General features: G+C 36.4%; 1 protein-coding gene across 6 annotated transcripts in view; it reads left to right on the top strand.

Annotated features, from left to right (window-relative positions):
- The window catches only part of LOC136257330 (uncharacterized), a 118127-nt gene that overhangs the window by 60179 nt on the left and 34309 nt on the right, over nucleotides 1-23639 (top strand). The gene's annotated exons all lie outside the window — the stretch shown is intronic.

The raw sequence follows: 23639 nt of genomic DNA, 5'->3' as shown, positions 1-23639 counted from the left end.
CGATTTTAATCCAGTAAAGTGCATTACGAAGTACGAAGCACTGACTACCATTAATTGGAACGGCAGCTTGTGAAACCTTTACTGAAGGTGTGTAATTTAAGTAGCAAAAATATGTGTGAAAAATTGGTTGGTTGGAAATCGCTACTTGTAGAGAGTTCAGCTACAAAGAAACCACCATGTAGAGTGTTCAGCTGCAAACAAATCACCTGTAGAGAGTTCAGCTAGAAACAAATCACCTTGTAGAGAAATCAGCTAGAAACAAGTCACCCTGTAGAGAGTTCAGCTAGAAGAAGTCACACTGTAGAGAGTTCAGGTACAAAGAAACTACCATGTAGAGAGTTTCAGCTGCAAACAAACACCCTGTATAGAACTCAGCTACAAACAAATCGCCCTGTAGATAGATCAGCAAAAAGAAGTTGCCTTGTAGAGAGTTCAGCTACAAAGAAACCACCATGTAGAGAGTTCAGCTGCAAACAAATCACCTGTAGAGAGTTCAGCTACAAAGAAACCACCATGTAGAGAGTTTAGCTGCAAACAGTAGAAAGTTCAGCTATAAACAGATCACCCTGTTGAGAGTTCAGTTAGAAACAAGTCATCCTGTAGAGAGATCACCTAGAAGGATCACCTTGTAGAGAGTTCAGCTACAAACAAATCACCTGTAGAGAGTTCAGCTACAAACAAATCGCCCTGTAGATAGATCAGCTAGAAGAAGTTACCTTGTAGGGAGTTCAGCTACAAAGAAATCACCCTGTAGAGAGTTCAGGTACAAAGAAATCATCATGTAGAGAGTTCAGCTGCAAACAAGTCATCCTGTAGAGAGTTCAGCTATGAAAAGATCACACTGTAGAGAGTTCAGCTAGAAGAAGTCACCTTTTAGAGAGTTCAGCTACAAAGCAACCACCATGTAGAGAGTTCAGTTGCAAACACATCACCCTGTAGAGAATTCAGCTACAAACAAATTGTCTTGTAGAGAGACCAGCTAGAAACAAGTCACCCTGTAGACAGATCAGCTAGAAGAAGTTACCTTGTAGAGAGTTCAGCTGCAAACAAGTCAGCCTGTACAGAGTTCAGATACAAACTAATCACAGATCAGCTGGAAACAAGTCACATTGTAGAGAGTTCAGCTACAAAGAAACCACCATGTAGAGAGTTTAGCTGCAAACAGTAGAAAGTTCAGCTATGAACAGATCACCCTGTTGAGAGTTCAGTTAGAAACAAGTCATCCTGTAGAGAGATCACCTAGAAGGATCACCTTGTAGAGAGTTCAGCTACAAACAAATCACCTGTAGAGAGTTCAGCTACAAACAAATCGCCCTGTAGATAGATCAGCTAGAAGAAGTTACCTTGTAGGGAGTTCAGCTACAAAGAAATCACCCTGTAGAGAGTTCAGCTACAAAGAAATCATCATGTAGAGAGTTCAGCTGCAAACAAATCATCCTGTAGAGAGTTCAGCTATGAAAAGATCACACTGTAGAGAGTTCAGCTAGAAGAAGTCACCTTTTAGAGTACAAAGCAACCACCATGTAGAGAGTTCAGCTGTAAACACATCACCCTGTAGAGAATTCAGCTACAAACAAATCGTCCTGTAGAGAGACCAGCTAGAAACAAGTCACCCTGTAGACAGATCAGCTAGAAGAAGTTACCTTGTAGAGAGTTCAACTGCAAACAAATCACCCTGTAGAGAATTCAACTACAAACAGATAACCCTGCAGAGAGTTCAGCTAGAGTCAAGTCACCTTGTAGAGAGAATCCTTTAAAGAGTTCGTCTATGTACAAGCAGATCACCCTGTAGAGATTTCAGCTACATTTCAAGTCACCCAGTAGAGAGATTAGCTGCAAATTATCCTGTGGGGATTAATTGACATGTAATAAATATATGCTCTCTTTTTATATTATGAACTCTTGATATATGCATTATAATTTGTACATTTACTGATAAAATCAGAATGAGTTAAAGTATTTATAAAATCTGCTTCATCTTTTTCTTTTTCCTGTGGTAAAGAAAAATATATAGGTTAAAAAGCCCCAAAGCTGGCCATAGGCCATCTTTGGGGTATACAAATACAAAAAGAAGTGAAATCTAATCAAAAACAGCCAAGCTGTAAAAAAAGGAGTGCAGCCCTTGAAAAGGCTATGGTGAAAAAAGATGTGAAATCCAAGGTGGCGCCCAAGAAATGACTGTGATGGTAGGTTAATGGTAAAAATTTTAATAACGACAATTCAGGTGAATTTTGTGCCAATTGACCAAGCGGCACCAAATTTACCTGAATTGTTGTTATTAAAATTTTTACCATTAACCTACCATCACAGCCATTTCTTGGCCGCCACCTTGGATTTCACATCTTTTTTCACCATAGCCTTTTCAAGGGCCGCACTCCTTTTTTTACAGCTTGGCTGTTTTTGATTAGATACAACTTTTACTTAAATATTCAAACAATGATGTGCACATGTTATCATCTGTGGAGTTTTTGTGGTTTTTCACAAAATGAAAAAATACAGTATGCAAAAGCAGAGGAAATTTCCTTATACAACTTTAAGGAGGAGAAGCTCTTAAAGTGCTGCACAATAAGTTGACACTTGGAAGTGTGAAATAAAATCTAGCTTTACATACAGTATTGTGAATCTTATCAATTAAACACTTCATCAAAACAGTCAAGCCGTGCCTCCTACCCCAGTAAGGGAACAGATATCAGACTTCAAACATTAGCCACAGCGTAAAATTAATGGTCTTCCTACTCTTTAGCCTGTGTCAACTACAACTGAAGCATAATATCCTTTTATAGTTTCATTAACCAATACTTCTGGCTAAGGGTATTTTAATGAAATCTTCAAGTGGCCACTGACAGCATGATTATTAGTTTACATTACATACTACATTCCATAGTAATTATAATGTTTGATAGGATTAAGTAGACTTTTACTAGTAAGTACCATAATACCTTTAACAGAAGTTCCAGTAATATGAGGCAGTTTAATTTGAAGCTATTGTCTCTTGTTTATTTTCATTTACTTGTTATTACTTTAAAAAGTGAATGTTCATCTGATTCCTACCAAACTTGGTACTGAGAACCGCTGTAATGAGCTCTTTAAGTGTACCAAATTTCAGCCTGGTTGGAGTATGCATTCATGTTTCAGTATGGTGGATTTTGTAAAGTGTGCAAAATGAAGGAGAAAAAACAAAGAAATTAAAATGAAATTTTGGTCGCTTGTATCTCAGACATTTCTAGAGCAATTTTCTTCAAATTGGTATGCAGACTCCCCTACCTAATAGCATTGCCATAGCATAGTGGTAGAAAAAGTCATGAGTGGTGAAAGTTTGAAAAAGTAGGCAAACATCATGTGCCCACATGCCCTATTTTTGCAAGCCCAGCAAAACACACACACACACACACTCACACACACACACACACACACACACACACACACACACACACACACACACACACACACACGCACATATATATATATAAAATGATCACATATGTGTGACCGGATCTGTGAAAAGGGGCCTTATAACCTTTCCAAGTTTGATGAATCATAACTCATCATAAATTTAACTTATTGTCTTAAATCTATGTATGTTCATATAGCTGGTTTAGCTCAAATAGGCTTAACTTTTGAAAAGCATGATAGGCTATTTTAAGAAAATAATATTCTCTTGCAGAGCAATAGACTTTAGAGAACTCATCTTTGCTCTTTGCTCTGTTAAGTTACACCTCCGCATAGCAAAATGATAAACACTCAAAGACATTCTTAAAATTAATACAGGAAAGTATATACACAATAATTTAATGGTTATTTAATTGGCATACAACTATATGTATTGTAAGGTACAAGAATTCATATGAGCAGTGCAATTTTCTGGAGTGGTGAAGTTCCTGTTCTCTTGTGCATAAAGTATCCAATTTGCAATAATTTCTTTCATCTCTTCTATGATATTTCTTAATCTCTTCCTCAACATTTCAACACTAACATTACTCTTTATAATTTCAACACTAAGACTGAGAAGAATTGGCATGTAATAAATATAATTATTGATAAAATAAAAAATAGTTAAAGTATTAAAGAATCTGCTTTACACTTTTTCTTTATTCTGTGCATGGTAAAGAAAGAAAGACTGGTTTAAAAAGCCCCCCACTTTAGGGTGTACAAATACAAAAGAAGTGATACCTAATTCAAAACAGTGAAGTTGTAAAAAAAGGGGTGCATCCCCCAAAAAGGCAATGGTGATAAAAGATGTGAAATCCAAGGTGGCAGCCAAGAAATGGCAGTGATGATAATAGGTTAATGGTGAAAGTTTTAATAACGACAATTCAGGTGAATTTAGTGCCACTTGGTCTTTTCACAAAATACACCTGAACTGTTGTTATAAAAATTTTTACCATTAACCTACTATCACAGCCATTTCTTGGCCGCCACCTTGGATTTCACATCTTTTTTCATCATGGCCTTTTTGGGGACCACGATATTTTTTTACAGATAGGCTGCTTTGGATTAGATTGTTATATTTTTAAAGGAAGGTATTGTGAAATTTTATTGTATTTCATGAATTGTTATGCATTTAGTGATGTACGTACCTTTGTATCATCAGCAACCTATATACTGATCAACAGCTAATTTACCAATAGGTCAGCAACCTACTACTGTAACTTGTAGAGTAGGCACAACCTTATAGCTGCTATTGTAGCTTTTGTACAGCACTATGAGCAGCAATTGTGTACAGCACTATGCAGAAAATCAAAGGAGGTGAAGATAACTGTTAGTGTCTGTTTGACAGAGATGAATGTCATGAATTTGTCCTTCTCCCCCTGGTTGTCTGAATCTGTTCAGGTGAAGAAATATCACCTTGACTCTATTTAGGTGACACTGTGTGCAGTATAAAGTACAGTCTACAATATAAAAAGTACAAGTATGAGCTCAATTTTGAGTCTCTGCAATATGTAAATCCTTGGGCTATTAATAGTTACACTATAGTTAGTGCATTAATGATTCATTACTTCTATAGACTCCATATTGAACCTGAATAAAAGATACATTAATACAATACATCGTTTCAATCCTCACAACTACATTTTAAAATCAATGTAATGTATTTTTGTTAGATTTCTGATACTATTACTCCATGCACCAGCTTAGATAGCGGTATATAAATTCAGCAGATCAATGCATTAGCATGTTAAATTGGAACTGTAAATCTTAGAGCCATTTCTCCCACTTTATGACAATAATATAATAACTTTTGTAAGACAAATTCAGTAGGATAAATGATGTAATTGTTATAAGCTGATGTGCATCAGCTAATACAGTATATTGCTGGTGGGAAGTGTATTCTTACAAGTGTGTGTCTGCACTCTACACTGTTTCTTATTCCAATAAATCCTTTTGCTAATGACAAGTCAATGTGTTCAAGTTGTAAAGGAAATTCTATATCCCAGATATTGTGACAAGCACCTTTGGCTGATGCCTATAGACCACATGTTACTAGAGGATCAAGTCATCACTGGTATGGGCTTTTTCTAAATTTCATGAAATTTGCATAGACTTAAAATTTACCTGTAAACAAATACATTTCATCATTATATGGTTCAATTGGTGAATAGGATACAGTGCATGTTTGATTTTGGTTACTGAGAGTTTTGTTGTTCTACTGAACTGTGAAATCATACGAATGATGTAAATAGTAAACATGTGTATCGCAAGTATATTCATTCTCTTCACTAACTCAAAAGTACCTAATATGGATTCAATCTATTTATGTCAATAATTTTGAATCCTTAAAAATACAAATCCAGTGATGAGCTAGACCTACTTTTCACAGCTTAGCAATAAACAAGCTAGAACAATCATGCTCACTGCTGGCACATGATAGTTGCAACTACAAGCAAACATGTGAACACAACAAGTAATGGAGACTATATTTTATAACTTAATCTCTTCAATTATTATAATCGACTTCAAATTATTCATACATGAATAAGCATCATATCAGCTTGTATACCCTTTGCAGCTGCTTTCACCATTAAAAATGTATTTATTATATAAAACACAAATTCTTCAGGGAATGTGCAGTTTTCAATTACTGCCCTTTAGAAGACACCTGTTATGTATAGGCCTGTACCTTTCTATCATTAGCAACCTATATACTGATCAACAACCAATTTACCAATAGGTCAGCAGCCTACTAACTTGTATAGTAGGCACAACCTTATAGCTGCTACTGTAGCTTTTGTACAGCACTGTGAGCAGCAATTGTTTACAGCACTATGCAGAAAATCAAAGGAGGTGAAGATAACTGTTGGTGTCTGTTTGACAGAGATGAATGTCATGAATTTGTCCTTCTACCCCTGGTTGTCTGAATCTGTTCAGGTGAAGAAATATCACCTTGACTCTATTTAGGTGATACTGTGTGCAGTATAAAGTACAGTCTACGATATAAAAGGTACAGGTATGAGCTCAATTTTGAGTCTATGGAATATGTAAATCCTTGGGCTATTAATAGTTACTATAGTTAGTGCATGAATGATTCATTACTTCTATAGACTCCATATTGAACCTGAACAAAAGAAACATTAATACAATAACATCGTTTCAATCCTCACAATTACATTTTACTTTCAGTTTAATGCATTTTTGTTAGATTTCTGATACTATTACTCCATGCACCAGCTTAGATAGCAGTCCATAATTTCAGCAGATCAAAGCAGTAGCATTTTAAATTGGAACTGTAAATCTTAGACCCATTTGCCCCACTTTAGGAAAATAATATAATCACTTTTGTAAGACAGATTCAGTAGGATAAATAATGTAGTTGTTATAAGCTGATTTACATCTGCTAATAAAGTATATTGCTGGTGGGAAGTGTATTCTTACAAGTGTGTGTCTGCACTCTACACTGTCTGCTATTCCAATAAAACCTTTTGCTAGTGGCAAGTCAATGTGTTCAAGTTGTAAGGAAATTCTATATCCCAGCTATTGTGGCAAGCTACTTTGGCTGACACATGTTACTAGAGGATCAAGTCATCACTGGCAGGGGCGGATCTAGGTATTTTCAGAGGGGGTTTCTGGTTCTCTGGAATTGCAACTTCAGCCTAGCTGCAAGTTGAAGACCAAAAAAAAGTCACTACATGGTTTTGAACGCTATGAAGGTGATTTCAAAGACAAAAATATGAAGTTTACTATATATATTATAGCCAATAGAAAAAGTCATAATACAATACAGTATGTAGTATAACTCTATGCAATTTTTATCACCCAGATGAATCGTAGGGGCACACGCTATTTCAGAGGTTAAACCCTCCCTGATTGGTATGGAATTTTTCTAAATTTCATGAAATTGCCATAGACTTAAAATTTTACCTATAGAAAAATACATTTAAATCATTATATGGTTCAATTGGTGAATAGGAGACATTGCATATTTGAAGTTGGTTACTAAGAGTTTTGTTGTTCTACTGAACTGTGAAGTCATATATAAGAAGGATGTAAATAGTAAACATGTGAGTCACAAGTATATTTATTCACTAACTCAAAAGTTCCTACTATGGATTCAATCTATTTATTTCAATAATTTTGAATTCTTAAAAATACAAATCCAGTGATGAGCAAGACCTACTTTTCACAGCTTAGTAATAAACAAGCTAGAACAATCATGCTCACTGCTGGTTCATGATATTTGTAGCTACAAACAAATATGTGAACACAACAAGAAATGGAGACAATATTTTATAACTTAATCTCTTCAAATATGTGACCGAGCCTGCGAAAACAGGGCATGTGGGCACAAACTACACCCCATCACTCTACTGGTCATATCGCAGTATTGGAGCAGAATATTTGCATTCTGTAACTTGCATCATAAAGCCAAGTAAATGCATACTAAGAGCTGAAAATTGCATTGCCATAGCACAACAGTACAAAAAGTTATAAGTGATGAACGTTTGAAAAAGTAGGCAAAAATCATGTGCCAACATGCCCTATTTTCGCAGGCCCAGTCACATATTATAATTGACTTCAAATTATTCATACATGAATGAGCATCATACCAGCTTGTATACCATTTGCAGCTGCTTTCACCATTTAAAATGTATTTATTATATAAAACACAAATTCTTCAGGGAATGTGCAATTATCAATTACTGCCTTTTAGAAGACACCTGTTATGTATAGGCCTGTATATAGTAGAACATAATAGTCATGACTAAATTAAATAAATATTAAGTGCAAAAATACAATAAAATGCAATTCAGTGAAATCGTAATTATATTTTTTATAATAAGGAGAAATCAAACTTTTACTGACCAAAACATATTTTGGGGATTATGTTAAAGGATGTATGGATAAGTCATGCAGAATAAATAGTGACATCGGCCTATGCAAACTATACCTTACCGAGACTATAAAATAGCACCAGGATGAAAGTATCATCTGATTCATTTGAATTTGAAGAAAGAAAGATTTGTATACAGCTGTAATAAAGCAAAATGTGTACATCATTGCTGTTGGCACTTATAATGTCTTCAATATTTGCAACCCAAAGTGCTCCTGTGAAAAAAGAATCTAATCAGCAAAATACAATGGAGCAGAATAAAAGACTAACATGCCTTTATTGTGCAGCTGACTGTATCAAAGTTAGCATTCAAAAATTAGTTGAGGTAAGAAACAAGACTTACACTGCATGTTGTGGCTATACGTAGATTACATGAGCTTATTAAAATAAAAACTGTGGTTTCATGTACAGTCTCAGTTGCCAAATGTACTTACAGTATAATTTCAATATGTATAAGCACAGTCTGCATGATTATATCTCTAACAAATATATTTTAGGAAGAAAATGTCTCTGTAATACTGAAGAAGAATGACAGCATAGAAGCAAGAGTTCATAATATATATATCAAGACACACGGTAGTGTGTCGTGCGGCCCAAGAAGCCGGCGTGCCACCCGTGAGTATATTAACAGGAAGAAAGAAAACGCAATTTTCATACCTATGTAGCTCTGTGATCCCTTATCCGATTGGAACCAAATTTGCTAGAGAGGTGCCGGCCAGTAAGGGGAGTCTACACACCAACTTTGAAGAACATCGCTCCAGCCATTTCCGAGATACGAGCGAACAAAATTTCGTTTTAATTTCTTCGTTTTTTTCTCCTACTTCTTCTTCATTTCTCACATTCGCAAAATCCGCCATAAAACACGAATGCGTGCTCGGATCGGGCTGAAATTTGGCACACGTAAAGGGCTCATTAAGGCGGATCTGTGTACCAACTTTGGTAGGAATCCGATGAGCATTCACGGAGTTATGACCGATTATTTGCGTAAAATAAGGTCGAAGGTCTGTCACGCCTACAGGGTAAACTCCTTTGAGAAATCAGTTGAAAATTGATATGTAGATGGAGCAACCATCGTAGGAGTGCCTTTTTGTGGTTTGAAAGGAATCGGGATAAAGACCACGGAGATATGACACAAAACCCGACCTGTGTCAAAATTACGCAATCGATTTTTATGAATAAAAAAACTATTAGTTTTTGTATCTACCAGGCAAACCGCTTAGAGCAATGAGCTGAAAATCAGTATGTAGCTGGAATAATCATCATAGAAAGTCCTTGCAGTAGTACAGAAGAATCGGATTACAAACCACTGAGTTATGATTCGAAAGGCAACTACGTGTAGCAAATGCGAGATCGAGATACTCTAATAGAACAGTCACCCTAATAAAGCATTCAGCTGCATTTATAATTTATTCAATTATAATTTATTACATTGCAAATTATTCTGTAGGGAATTCAGTTACAAACAAGTCACCCTGTAGTCAGATCAGCCAGAAGAAGGTACCTAATAGAGAGTTCAGCTACAAAGAAACCATCATGTAGAGAGTTCAGCTCAAACAAATTGCCCTGTAGAGAGATCAGCTAGAAGAAGTTACCTTGTAGAGAGTTCAGTTACAAAGAAACAATCATGCAAAGTGTTCAGCTACAAACAAATCACCCAGTAGAAAGTTCCACTATGAACAGATCACACTGTAGAGAGTTCAGTTAGAAGCAAGTCATGTTGTAGAGAGATCAGCTTGAAGAAGTAACCTTGTAGAGAGTTCAGCTACAAAGAAACCACCATGTAAGAGAGTTCAGCTGCAAACAAATCACCTGTAGAGAGTTCAGCAGGAACAAGTCATCCTGTACAGAGATCAGCTAGAAAAAAGTCACCCTGTAGAGAATTCAGCTACAAACAAATCACCCAGTAGAAAGATCAGGTAGAAGAAGTTACCTTGTAGAGAGTTCAGCTGCAAACAAATCCACTGTAGAGAGTTCAGCTAGAAACAAGTCACCCTGTAGAGAGATCAGCTAGAAACAAGTCACCCTGTAGAGAGTTCAGCTAGAAGAAGTCGCATTGTAGAGAGTTCAGCTACAAAGAAACTACCATGTAGAGAGTTCAGCTGCAAACAAATCACCCTGTAGAGAACTCAGCTACAAACAAATAGCCCTGTAGAAAGATCAGCTAGAAGAAGTTACCTTGTAGGGAGTTCAGCTACGAACAGATCACCCTGTAGAGAGTTCAGCTACAAACAAATCACACTGTAGAGAGTTCAGTTACAAAGAAACCACAATGTAGAGAGTTCAGCTGCAAAAATATCAATCACTCTGTAGAGAGTTCAGCTGCAAATAAATCACCCTGTAGAGAATTCAGCTACAAACAAATCACCCTGTAGAAAGGTCAGCTAGAAGAAGTTACCTTGTAGAGAGTTCAGCTACAAAGAAACTACCATGTAGAGAGTTCAGCTGCAAACAAATCATCCTGTAGAGAGTTCAGCTATGAAAAGATCACCCTTTAGAGAGTTCAGCTAGAATAAGTCACCTTTTAGAGAGTTCAGCTACAAAGCTACCACCATGTAGAGAGTTCAGCTGCAAAAAAATCAATCACTCTGTAGAGAGTTCAGCTAGAAGAAGTCACCTTGTAGAGAGTTCAGCTGCAAATAAATCACCCTGTAGAGAATTCAGCTACAAACAAATCACCCTGTAGAAAGATCAGCTAGAAGAAGTTACCTTGCAGAGAGTTCAGCTACAAAGAAACCAGAGTTCAGCTGCAAAGAAATCACCTGTAGAGAGTTCAGCTAGAAGAAGTCACATTGTAGAGAGTTCAGTTACAATGAAACTCCCATGTAGAGAGTTCAGCTGCAAACAAATCACCCTGTAGAGAACTCAGCTACAAACAAATATGCCCTGTAAAAAGATCAGCTAGAAAACAAGTCACCTTGTAGAGAGTTCAGCTAGAAGAAGTCACATTGTAGAGAATTCAGCTACAAAGAAATCACCTGTAGAGAGATCAGCTAGAAAACAAGTCACCTTGTAGAGAGTTCAGCTAGAAGAAGTCACATTGTAGAGAATTCAGCTACAAAGAAACTACCATGTATAGAGAGTTCAGCTGCAAACAAATCACCCCGTAGAAAGTTCAGCTATGAACAGATCACCCTGCAGAGAGATCAGCTAGAAACAAGTCACCCTGTAGAAAGATCAGCTATAAGAAGTTACCTTGTAGAGAGTTCAGCTACAAAGAAACCAGAGTTCAGCTGCAAAGAAATCACCTGCAGAGAGTTCAGCTAGAAGAAGTCACATTGTAGAGAGTTCAGTTACAATGAAACTCCCATGTAGAGAGTTCAGCTGCAAACAAATCACCCTGTAGAGAACTCAGCTACAAACAAATATGCCCTGTAAAAAGATCAGCTAGAAGAAGTTACCTTGTAGAGAGTTCAGCTACAACAAAACCATCATGTAGAGAGTTCAGCTACAAAGAAATCACCTGTAGAGAGTTCAGCTAGAAACAAGTCACCCTGTAGAGAGATCAGCTAGAAAACAAGTCACCTTGTAGAGAGTTCAGCTAGAAGAAGTCACATTGTAGAGAATTCAGCTACAAAGAAACTACCATGTATAGAGAGTTCAGCTGCAAACAAATCACCCCGTAGAAAGTTCAGCTATGAACAGATCACCCTGCAGAGAGATCAGCTAGAAACAAGTCACCCTATAGAGAGTTCAGCTAGAAGAAATTACCTCGTAGAGAGTTCAGCTACAAAGAAACCACCATGTAGAGAGTTCAGCTGCAAACAAATCACCCAGTAGAAAGTTCAGCTATGAACAGATCACCCTGTTGAGAGTTCAGTTAGAAACAAGTCATCCTGTAGAGAGATCACCTAGAAGTATCACCTTGTAGAGAGTTCAGCTACAAACAAATCACCTGTAGAAAGTTCAGCTACAAACAAATCACCCTGTAGAGAGATCAGCTAGAAGAAGTCCCCTTGTAGAGAGTTCAGCTATAAAGAAACCACCATGTAGCGAATTCAGCTGCAAACGAACACCCTGTAGAGAACTCAGCTACAAACAAATCGCCCTGTAGAAAGATCAGCTAGAAGAAGTTACCTTGTAGGGATTTCAGCTACAAACAAATCACCCTGTAGAGAGTTCAGCTACAAAGAAATCACCTGTAGAGAGTTCAGCTAGAAACAAGTCACCCTGTAGAGAGATCAACTAGAAAACAAGTCACCTTGTAGAGAGTTCAGCTAGAAGAAGTCACATTGTAGAGAATTCAGCTACAAAGAAACTACCATGTATAGAGAGTTCAGCTGCAAACAAATCACCCCGTAGAAAGTTCAGCTATGAACAGATCACCCTGCAGAGAGATCAGCTAGAAACAAGTCACCCTATAGAGAGTTCAGCTAGAAGAAATTACCTTGTAGAGAGTTCAGCTACAAAGAAACCACCATGTAGAGAGTTCAGCTGCAAACAAATCACCCAGTAGAAAGTTCAGCTATGAACAGATCACCCTGTTGAGAGTTCAGTTAGAAACAAGTCATCCTGTAGAGAGATCACCTAGAAGTATCACCTTGTAGAGAGTTCAGCTACAAACAAATCACCTGTAGAAAGTTCAGCTACAAACAAATCACCCTGTAGAGAGATCAGCTAGAAGAAGTCCCCTTGTAGAGAGTTCAGCTATAAAGAAACCACCATGTAGCGAATTCAGCTGCAAACGAACACCCTGTAGAGAACTCAGCTACAAACAAATCGCCCTGTAGAAAGATCAGCTAGAAGAAGTTACCTTGTAGGGATTTCAGCTACAAACAAATCACCCTGTAGAGAGTTCAGCTACAAAGAAATCATCAAGTAGAGAGTTCAGCTGCAAACAAATCATCCTGTAGAGAGTTCAGCTATGAAAAGATCACCCTGTAGAGAGTTCAGCTAGAAGAAGTCACTTATTAGAGAGTTTAGCTACAAAGCAACCACCATGTAGAGAGTTCAGCTGCAAACACATCACCCTGTAGAGAATTCTGCTACAAACAAATCGCCCTGTAGAGAGACCAGCTAGAAACAAGTCACCCTGTAGACAGATCAGCTAGAAGAAGTTACCTTGTAGAGAGTTCATCAGCTGCAAACAAATCACCCTGTAGAGAATTCAACTACAAACAGATAACCCTGCAGAGGGTTCAGCTAGAGTCAAGTCACCCTGTAGAGAGAATCCTGTAAAGAGTTCATCTACATACAAGCAGATCACCCTGTAGAGAGTTCAGCTACATTTCAAGTCACCCAGTAGAGAAATCAGCTGCAAATTATCCTGTGGGGATAAATTGACATGTAATAAATATATTCTCTCTTTTTATATTATGAACTCTTGATATATGCATTATATATATAATTTGTACATTTACTGATAAAATCAGAATGAGTTAAAGTATTTATAAAATCTGATTCATCTTTTTCTTTTTCCTGTGGTAAAGAAAAATATATAGGTTAAAAAGCCCCAAAGCTGGCCATAGGCCGGCTTTGGGGTATACAAATACAAAAAGAAGTGAAATCTAATCAAAAACAGCCAAGCTGTAAAAAAAGGAGTGCGGCCCTTGAAAAGGCTATGGTGAAAAAAGATGTGAAATCCAAGGTGGCGGCCAAGAAATGGCTGTGATGGTAGGTTAATGGTAAAAATTTTAATAACAACAATTCAGGTGAATTTTGTGCCAATTGACCAAGCGGCACCAAATTCACCTGAATTGTCGTTATTAAAATTTTTACCATTAACCTACCATCACAGCCATTTCTTGGCCGCCACCTTGGATTTCACATCTTTTTTCACCATAGCCTTTTCAAGGGCCGCACTCCTTTTTTTACAGCTTGGCTGTTTTTGATTAGATTTAGATATATATATTATGTACTCTTGATAGAAGACAATACCAATTGTAACAATTCACTTATTACAGATGCAATGTCATTCAAGCTACAACTACTAAAGCATTCATTTAATAACAGTACTAGATTTGATCTCCTTAAAATCTATGCCATCAATTTTGCAAATATTGCTAGATTCCAACAAGAAATTCAAGTAAGAATATAATATAGAAGTTTAAGTTTCACTATATTAATTTTATGTTGTGTTCAACAGGAAACAGATTGTCTTCCATCTGATATCCTAGACAGCAAACAGTACAATCTTAGTGTTGAAATGACGGGGTGGAATTCAAGAAAAGTCACTGATGAGAATGAAATCATAAGCAACTGGATATTTGATGTAAAACATTTAGATGAAAGCTTTGAATGCGATTGCAGTGCTTATATGGACAATTGTACCTTACATTGCAATTAAGTGTATTATGCAGTGTAATACCAATTAATGAAGCAATGATTTTGTACTGTATTTATGTAATTTAATATGAAATATGAAATACAAAATAAATATCATCCACAAGTAATCTGTTTCTTTTAGCCTAAGAGACTGGTTTAATTTAGTTAACAAGGAGCATACTTGTGACCAAGTCTTCAAAAAGGGCTCTTATAGCCTTTTCAACTGAATGCACTTGGCAACCTGTAATCTTACTTTTGAATGTGGTATCACCCTGAAATTTGGTCTCCTTATAACCCTACTGTAGCACTATGGCTTGGTGTATTATGGAAGTGATACATTGAAAACATGAGGGTATGATTAGTCAAACTTAACAATTTAGAAAGACTATAAGACCCCTTTTCGCAAACAGGGTCACAATTATTAAGTTAGTAATTAAATTAATTTTTAAAATCCCTTATATTATCTATGCACTAAAGGTTACACTAACTGCAGATGTATAATATCCTGTATTGATGGCATTAAGATACATACATATGATTATACAATCATGTAGCATGGTCTACTTAATCATATCCACATTCTTTAGAATAATAGTTGATCAGTGAATTTGCACATACAGTACAACTAGAAAACAATTGAAAAGCATCTTCCTTGGCTTTACGTGAACTGACAGTCATGTTTTGGGCCATAATTTAGGATCTGGAAGACTAAACAAGAAAAAGTAATACTTATGCTGTTGGTACATACATTTTACATTTGCCAAAACTAGCTATTATGATACAGTTGAAATTAGTGTTCTAGGAAGCTATCAACATAGCTGTATTCAGCAAAATCAAGAACTTTTACTTATTGACTCATACATCTGTAGGATCAGGGTCTTTACAATGTAGCTCATACGCAGGGCCGCCCAGAGAAATTAAGGGGCCCAGGGAATTGAGTTAAAGTGGGGCCCCTTGACCCAAGTTGTAAGGTGAAGACCAAAAAAAAAAAAGAAAAAAAAAAAAAAAAAAAAAAAAAAAAAAAAAAAAAAAAAAAAAAAAAAAAAAGGTTACAACCTGCTGGCAATGACAATAACTACCCATCACCAACCATATCTCCTTATCTATAAGCTTGCTACACTGCTCCTCTGAAGAATACTGTGACTGCTCTAATAGAGTATATCGATCTTTTAAACAGGTATTCAGGGGGCCCTTCATGGGGCCTCCTGGGGCCCCTTTCAGGCTGGATCCCGGGACAAAATGCCCCAGTTGCCCCCCCCCCCCTGTGGGCAGCCCTGCTCATACGTGCATGACATGCTAACTGAATACATCATAACAACATAGAAAAAATAATTTTACTAGCAGTGTCCACTAACTGCAGTTTTTAGCCAAGCCATGCCCACACAAATCTCCTTAATTGAAGTGGCTACACATGACTGAGGCCTAAACTACAGTATCTTATATTACCCATCATGGGTTATTATGTAGGATGTGATACTAGTCATAACTCAAGGTGTCTTATTTGACAGTATGGCAGTACTGTTTAATAGAGTTCTCTTTTAAAGTAACAGAGACCACAATAAAAGCCAAGTTAAAAAATCACATAATGCGCGACAAAAACCACCTTTAACAAGCTAACTCTCTTACTCCATTTAGTATCAAATATTATGTATCTACATTATAAATGTACTGTGTAACCTGGAACAAAATTTATGTTATGTACAACACCTACATTCTTTACAACTACATTTTGCATCTATAGATAGTTTAAATATTTTTGCTTAATTTCCCTTCTTATATTTGGTGGCACTATTTAACCATGTATGTACTAGCTTAACTAGCAGTAACTTTAGTGGATTAAAGCTAATATTACTAGCATATTGCATTTTAAATTGGAACTGTAATATAAATCTAATCAAAAACAGCCAAGCTGTAAAAAAAGGTGCGGCCCCCATAAAGGCCATGGTGAAAAAAGATGTGAAATCCAAGGTGGCGACCAAGAAATGGCTGTGATGGTAGGTTAATGGTTACATTTTAATAACAACAATTAAGGTGAATTTGGTGCCAAGACCAAGCGGCACAAGATTCACCTGAATTGCCGTTATTAAAATGTAACTATTAACCTACCATCACAGCCATTTCTTGGCCGCCACCTTGGATTTCACATCTTTTTTCACCATGGCCTTTATGGGGGTCGCACCTTTTTTTACAGCTTGGCTGTTTTTGATTAGATATCACTTCTTTTTGTATTTGTATACTGCAAAGCCGGCCTATGGCTGGCTTTGGGGCTTTTTTAACCCATGTGTTTTTTTCTTTACCACAGGAAGAAGAAAAGAACTTAAAGAAGAATTTTAGTACTTCAATTATTTTTGATTTTATTAGTAATTATACAAATTATATACATACATTTATTACATGCTCATTATTCCCCACAGGATTTTTTTTGCAGCTGATCTCTCTACTGGGTGACTTGAAATGTAGCTGAACTATATACAGGATGGTTTCTTTGTAGCTGAACTCTCTACAGGTGATTTGTTTGCAGCTAAACTCTCTACATGGTGGTGTCTTTATAGCCGAACTCTCTACATGATGATTTCTTTGTAGCTGAACTCTCTATAAGGTGACTTCGTCTAGCTGAACTCTCTACAGGGTGATTTTTTTGTAGCTGAACTCTCTGCAGGGTGATTTGTTTGCAGCTGAACTCTCTACATGATGGTTTCTTTGTAGCTGAACTCTCTACAAGATGACTTCGTCCAGCTGATCTCTCTACGGGGTGATTTGTTTCTAGCTGAACTCTCTACAGGTGAATTGTTTGCAGCTAAACTCTCTACATGGTGGTTTCTTTGTAGCTGAACTCTCTACAAGGTAACTTCTTCTCTACAGGGTGATTTGTTGTAGTTGAATTCTCTACAAGGTAACTTCTTCTAGTTGATCTCTATACAGGGTGATTTGTTTGTAGTTGAATTCTGTACAGGTGGTTTCTTTGTAGCTGAACTCTGTACATGATGGTTTCTTTGTAGCTAAACTCTTTACAAGGTGACTTCTTCTAGCTGAACTCTCTACGGGGTAATTTCTTTGTAGCTGAACTCTCTATATGATGGTTTCTTTGTAAATGAACTCTCTACAAGGTGACTTCTTCTAGCTGATCTTTCTACAGGGTGAATTGTTGTAGCTGAACTATCTACAAGGTAACTTCTTCTAGTTGATCTCTATACAGGGTGATTTGTTTGTAGTTGAATTCTGTACAGGTGGTTTCTTTGTAGCTGAACTCTGTACATGATGGTTTCTTTGTAGCTAAACTCTTTACAAGGTGACTTCTTCTAGCTGAACTCTCTACGGGGTAATTTCTTTGTAGCTGAACTCTCTATATGATGGTTTCTTTGTAAATGAACTCTCTACAAGGTAACTTCTTCTAGCTGATCTTTCTACTGGGTGATTTGTTTGCAGCTGAACTCTCTACATGGTGGTTTCTTTGTTGCTGAACTCTCTACAAGGTGAATTCTTCTACCTGATCTCTCTACAGGGTGATTTGTTTGTAACTGAACTCTGTACAAGTGCGTTTTGTGGGTGATCTCACTGCAGGTTGATTTGTTTGTAGCTGAACTCACTAAAAGGTGATTATGCTTGTAGCTGAACTCCTTGCATTGTATCTAGTTTCTAGCTGATCTCTCTACAGGGTGATTTGTTTGTAGCTGATCTCTCTACAAGTTGATTTGTGTGTAGCTGATCTCTCTGCAGGTTGATTAATTTGCAGCCGATCTCTCTACAAGGTAATTTGTTTGTAGCTGAACTGTCTATAAAGTGATTTATTTGTAGCTGATCTCTCTGCAGGTTAGCTGGACTCTCTACAGGGTGATTTACTTGTAGTTGAACTCTTTACATTGTGACTAGTTTCTAGCTGATCTCTCTACAGGGTGATTTGTTTGTAGCTGATCTCTCTACAAGTTGATTTGTGTGTATATAGCTGATCTCTCTGCAGGTTGATTTGTTTGTAGCCGATCTCTCTACAGGTAATCTGTTTGTAGCTGAACTCTCTATAAGGTGATTTGTTTTTAGCTGATCTCTCTGCAGGTTGATTTGTTTTGGCTGAACTCTCTACAGGGTGATTGCTTGTAGCTGAACTCCTTACATTGCGTATAGTTTCTAGCTAATGTCTCTACAGGGTGATTTTTTGTAGCTGAACTCTCTTCAGGGTGATTTGTTTCTAGCTGATCTCTCTACAGGTAGATTTGTGTTGATTTGTTCATTGCTGATCGCTCTAAAGGTAATTGATTTGTTGCAGTTGAACACCCTGCAAAGTGTTTTGTTTGTAGATGATCACTCTAAAGGGTAATTTGTTTGTAGCAGAACTCTCTCCACAGTGACTTGTGTGTAGCTGAATTCTGTCTAGAGAGTGACTTAATTGTAGCTGAATTCTCTACACAGTGCATGACTTGTTTATAGCTGAACTTTCTTCAGTGTGACTTGTAATGTTCTGAATCTCTATAGTGGTATATTTGCTTAACTCTCCACATGGTGACTGTCTTCTTGCTGAACTGTCTATAAGATTAACTGTTTGCAGCTGAACTCCCTATAGAATAACTTGTGATGTAATAAAATTCTATAATGGAGTAAATAAATTAGCCGAATGCTCTATTAGGGTGACTGTTCTATTAGAGTATCTCGATCTCGCATTTGCTACACGGAGTTGGCTTTCGAATCATAACTCAGTGGTTTGTAATCCGATTCTTCTGTACTACTGCAAGGACTTTCTATGAAGATTATTCCAGCTATACACCGATTTTCAGCTCATTGCTCTAAGCGGTTTGCCTAGTAGGCGTGAAAACTAATACTTTTTTATTCATAAAAATCGATCGCGTAATTGTGACACAGGTTGGATTTTGTGTCATATCTCCGTGGTCTTTATCTCGATTCCTTTCAAACCACCAAAAGGCACTCCTACGATGGTTACTCCATGTACATAGCAATTTTCAACTCATTCCATGAAGCGGTTTACCCTGTAGGCGTGACAACAAATCGATCTTGTTTTACGCGAATAATCGGTCATAACTCCTGAACCATTCATCGGATTTGTACCAAATTTGATGCTAGGATTCGCCTTTGGACTCCCTTTCTGTGTGCCAAATTTCAAGGCGATCGGAGTACACGTTTGCTTGTTATAGCAATTTTTGCAAGTGTGCGAAAAGACGAAGAAGAAAAAAAACCAAGAAAAAAAACGAAACTTTGGCAGCTCGTATCTCGGAAATGGCTGGAGCGATTTCCTTCAAATTTGGAATGTAGACTCCCTTGGCTGGCGGACAAGTGTGTAGCAACTTTGGTTCCAATCAGATAAGTGATCACCGAGATACAAAGGTGTGAAAATGACGTTTTCGTTCTTCCTGTCAATATACTCACGGTGTGGCGCGCCGGCTTCTTGGGCCGCACGACACACTACCGTGTGTCTTGATCTATAATGAAGTTAATCTAACAACCACTTTCCCCTATTTAATACAGACCTGCTTAAAGTTTAATATGTCAGCATAATAAAGGGGGAGTGCTGGCTATGCCAACATATGCTAGCATGTTAGGTGACTATGGAGTTCAATTCCATAAAAATAGATTGGTACTCCCTAATAGAGTGTTCTGTGGAAACTGCAAACTGCAATAGAGCTCTCAAATGCATTCTACATATCTTTTTAGATCAATAATCTCTAATAGAACGGCCACTTTGTAGTGAAATGCTCTAATATTAGTACAACACATTAATACACCTGATGCAAAAACTGTTAAGTTACAACATCAAAGATAGTTTTTACTGTTCACTTTCTAGTATATACTCACAACCATACATATCTTTGATGAATGTATGCCAAATCGCTTTGTCCATTACCAAGTATTTGTGACTGAAAGAGACTTCATAACACAGTATAATAATTATGAAATTGAAACACCATAAACTCAATGTACATAGGAACATATATTGCATGCCATTAACTTGAGAGTCTTATCTGTAATTTTTATAAAACTAAAAGATTGTGTGGATAGTCTATGTATATATTGTGAGATAAGTTACAATTTTGCAAGTGACTGTGTAATTGTGTATCACCAAATGTGGCTGAATTTGACAAAATCTGGCTACCACACACATTCAATTGTCTGATGAAGTAATTTTAGCAGAACAGATAAATTATCAGATACTTGTTGAAAACCCCAACACTTTATCGTATCTTATGCTATTTATTTTTTCAAACTTGGAAAGCAAATGCTGAAAAACTTGGTGTTATTTATGTACTGTAAAGGAGACTGTTGGGTTATGAAATTAATTAGTTTACGTATAATTATTTTTATATTAAAAATCTTAAAAATAATTATGGGAATATCACTGTAGTGTGAGTACTACAGTACTATTGCATTCCACTTGTTACAAGTGAAGTTCGGCATCCTGATATATTTATTGTGTAAAATTAATACGATCCATATTTGCATAATGTCATATAATCCTCTTATTGTTACTAGTGTTTACGGTAATAGTACTAGTGCTCCCTTTATGAAATCTAATCACTTTTTAGGAGAAATTTACATAGGATATTAATTAATGTAGTTATTATAAACTGATGTACATCAGCTATCATAATCTATATTGTTGGAGGAAAGAAAGACAAACAGTATACCACAATTTCATGAAATTGTCATGCACTTAAAAATTTTACCTATAAACAAATACATTTAATCATTATCAATTGTTGAACAGGATACAATACAATTTTGATTTCATTTACTAAGAGTTTAGTTATTCTACTGAATTGTAAAGTCATAAGTAGGATGTAAATATTGAGCATGAGTACACAAGTGTATTATTATTCATTCAATAACTGTGAGGTTCCTACAGTGGATTCTTATTAGCTAGTTATGCATATTTACAACATTAGTTTGTAGAATTTTGAATTCTTAAAACTACTTCAATATACAACAAACTCTAATAATGAGTGTTGCACTAAAAGATGAGCCATTTACTTTTCACATTGAAACAGTCACTATATAACTCACTGTTGGAAGTTTTAGCTACAAAAAATGGTAACAACAAATGAATGTAGGCATATTTTATAACTTCATCTCTTTAATTGAACTCAAATTATCCATACAAGAATGACCATCAGATCGCATTGTGCATGTGCTGTGTACTTTCACCATAAAAAATTGGTTTATTATGAAATGCCATCTTCAGAACAGTTTCCTTTAAGAGACATTTGTCATCTATAGTCTTTTAACAACAGAACACATGGTCACGAAAACATCGCAAAATACAAAAAAAAATATGAAGTACAAAATTATTTAATATCCACATTAAGGAGAAATTAAACTTGAAGTGACTTTAAAATCTTTTGGTGATATATGTTAGAAAGATGTATGAATAAGTCATGCAGAATAGTGACAAGTAAACTACAAAAATATGAGATTAATTAAAGGTAAAAATGTAAAATCTCTGTTGTAAGGTTTGAAAAGATCATAATATACATAAACATACCACTTTCACACCTCAGATCATAGAAAGCCAGTGCACATATATCACTTATTGCACTGACTCAGAATGTTAATGAGATATACACACTGCTACCGGTGCGTATATCTTGTTAAGGCAGTGCATATATTTCATTACACACTGCATTAACGAGATATATTCACTGCCACCAGTGCATATATCTCGTTAACTCGAGACATTGCACACCTAATAGGAGTGCACACTATATCCAGAAATCATCAGATTTCCTTGGTGCTATTCTGCTATCCTCTTCTCTTTTATAGGGAATCAAGCAAGCTGTAATTGGGGGTTTGAATATTGCCAAAATCTTGCAGTTGTGGGATTCAATTTTAATACATCAACAATAGTTTGCTTTTTTACTTTTGTAAATGTAGTAATTAAAGAAACATAATAAACACTAGTCCCTTAAACTTACTATTTTAGCAAAAGTAAAATAAAACTACAGTAACTATTTGATGCATTAAAATTGAATCCCACAATCATCGTTTATTGGGCAAAATTCAATCCCAAAATCACAGCTTACTTGGTTCTCTATATAAGAAAAGAGCATGACAACTAAAGATTTTGCCAATTAGGTAAGTCTGCATGCTATAGTAGAACATATTAGTTACACCACAGGCACTTGTGCTTTGCCTGTATATACACATTTGCCTTTCAGGTCTGTGGCCCTCAGGCAGGTGCATATATATCAGGCAAAGCACTCATGCCCTTGGCATACCTATTACATGTAATGTAAGTGAAGTATTTTAGCTAATACCTATTAAGATAGTCCTGTTATTATTTCACACTCTCTCTGTGCAAAGTCATTGTTTGCTGCCTGACTTTGAATAAATTGCCTCAGTCTCTCAACACATGTTAAAGAATATTCTCCTAGCTAACTTAAATATTTCTGTTCATTAACTGATCTTTTAGGAACAGTTAATGAATTCACTCATGATTAATGAACCATGCAGTTATCATTTGCTTCCAATAGAACAGAACTATACATTAATCACACAGCATAATGATGTTGATGCAATACTTGTGCATATAATCATATTACTATAGTTTTCTTAGCAATGTTATCAGTATCAAGTATACAAACTTGAAAGCAACCATAAAATTAGTTGCTTGTACTTTACAGACAATAAACATTTTTCATACACGGATACCTCTGAGATACTGTATGTTGTACTGTGGTAAGCATGGAGCACCGAAATTGGCTGTCGAATTTTGCAACATACATAGTCATACTGAAACTGACTAGCAGAGCTAGAACTTGAAGTGGTGTGGTTAACAATCAATATTGGTAGTTGTCAAGTAATAGAAGGTGTGTGTGTGTGTGTGTGTGTGTGTGTGTGTGTGTGTGTGTGTGTGTGTGTGTGTGTGTGTGTGTGTGTGTGTGTGTGTAGCCAAGTAAAAAAACACATCACATATACATTAGATTTTCACTAGCTGCTTGCCCTGAATGGAGAGAATTGTATTTATTACTTGTTCATTATGACACAAGACATTAATGGTAATATCAAGTACTGTATGTCGTGCGCCCAAGAAGCCGGCACGCCACACCGTGAG

The sequence above is a fragment of the Dysidea avara genome, chromosome 1 (assembly GCF_963678975.1).
Source record: "Dysidea avara chromosome 1, odDysAvar1.4, whole genome shotgun sequence".
Taxonomy (NCBI): domain Eukaryota; kingdom Metazoa; phylum Porifera; class Demospongiae; order Dictyoceratida; family Dysideidae; genus Dysidea; species Dysidea avara.
The sequence above is the reverse complement of the archived record's forward strand: the minus strand, read 5'-3'. Positions and strand labels throughout refer to the sequence as shown.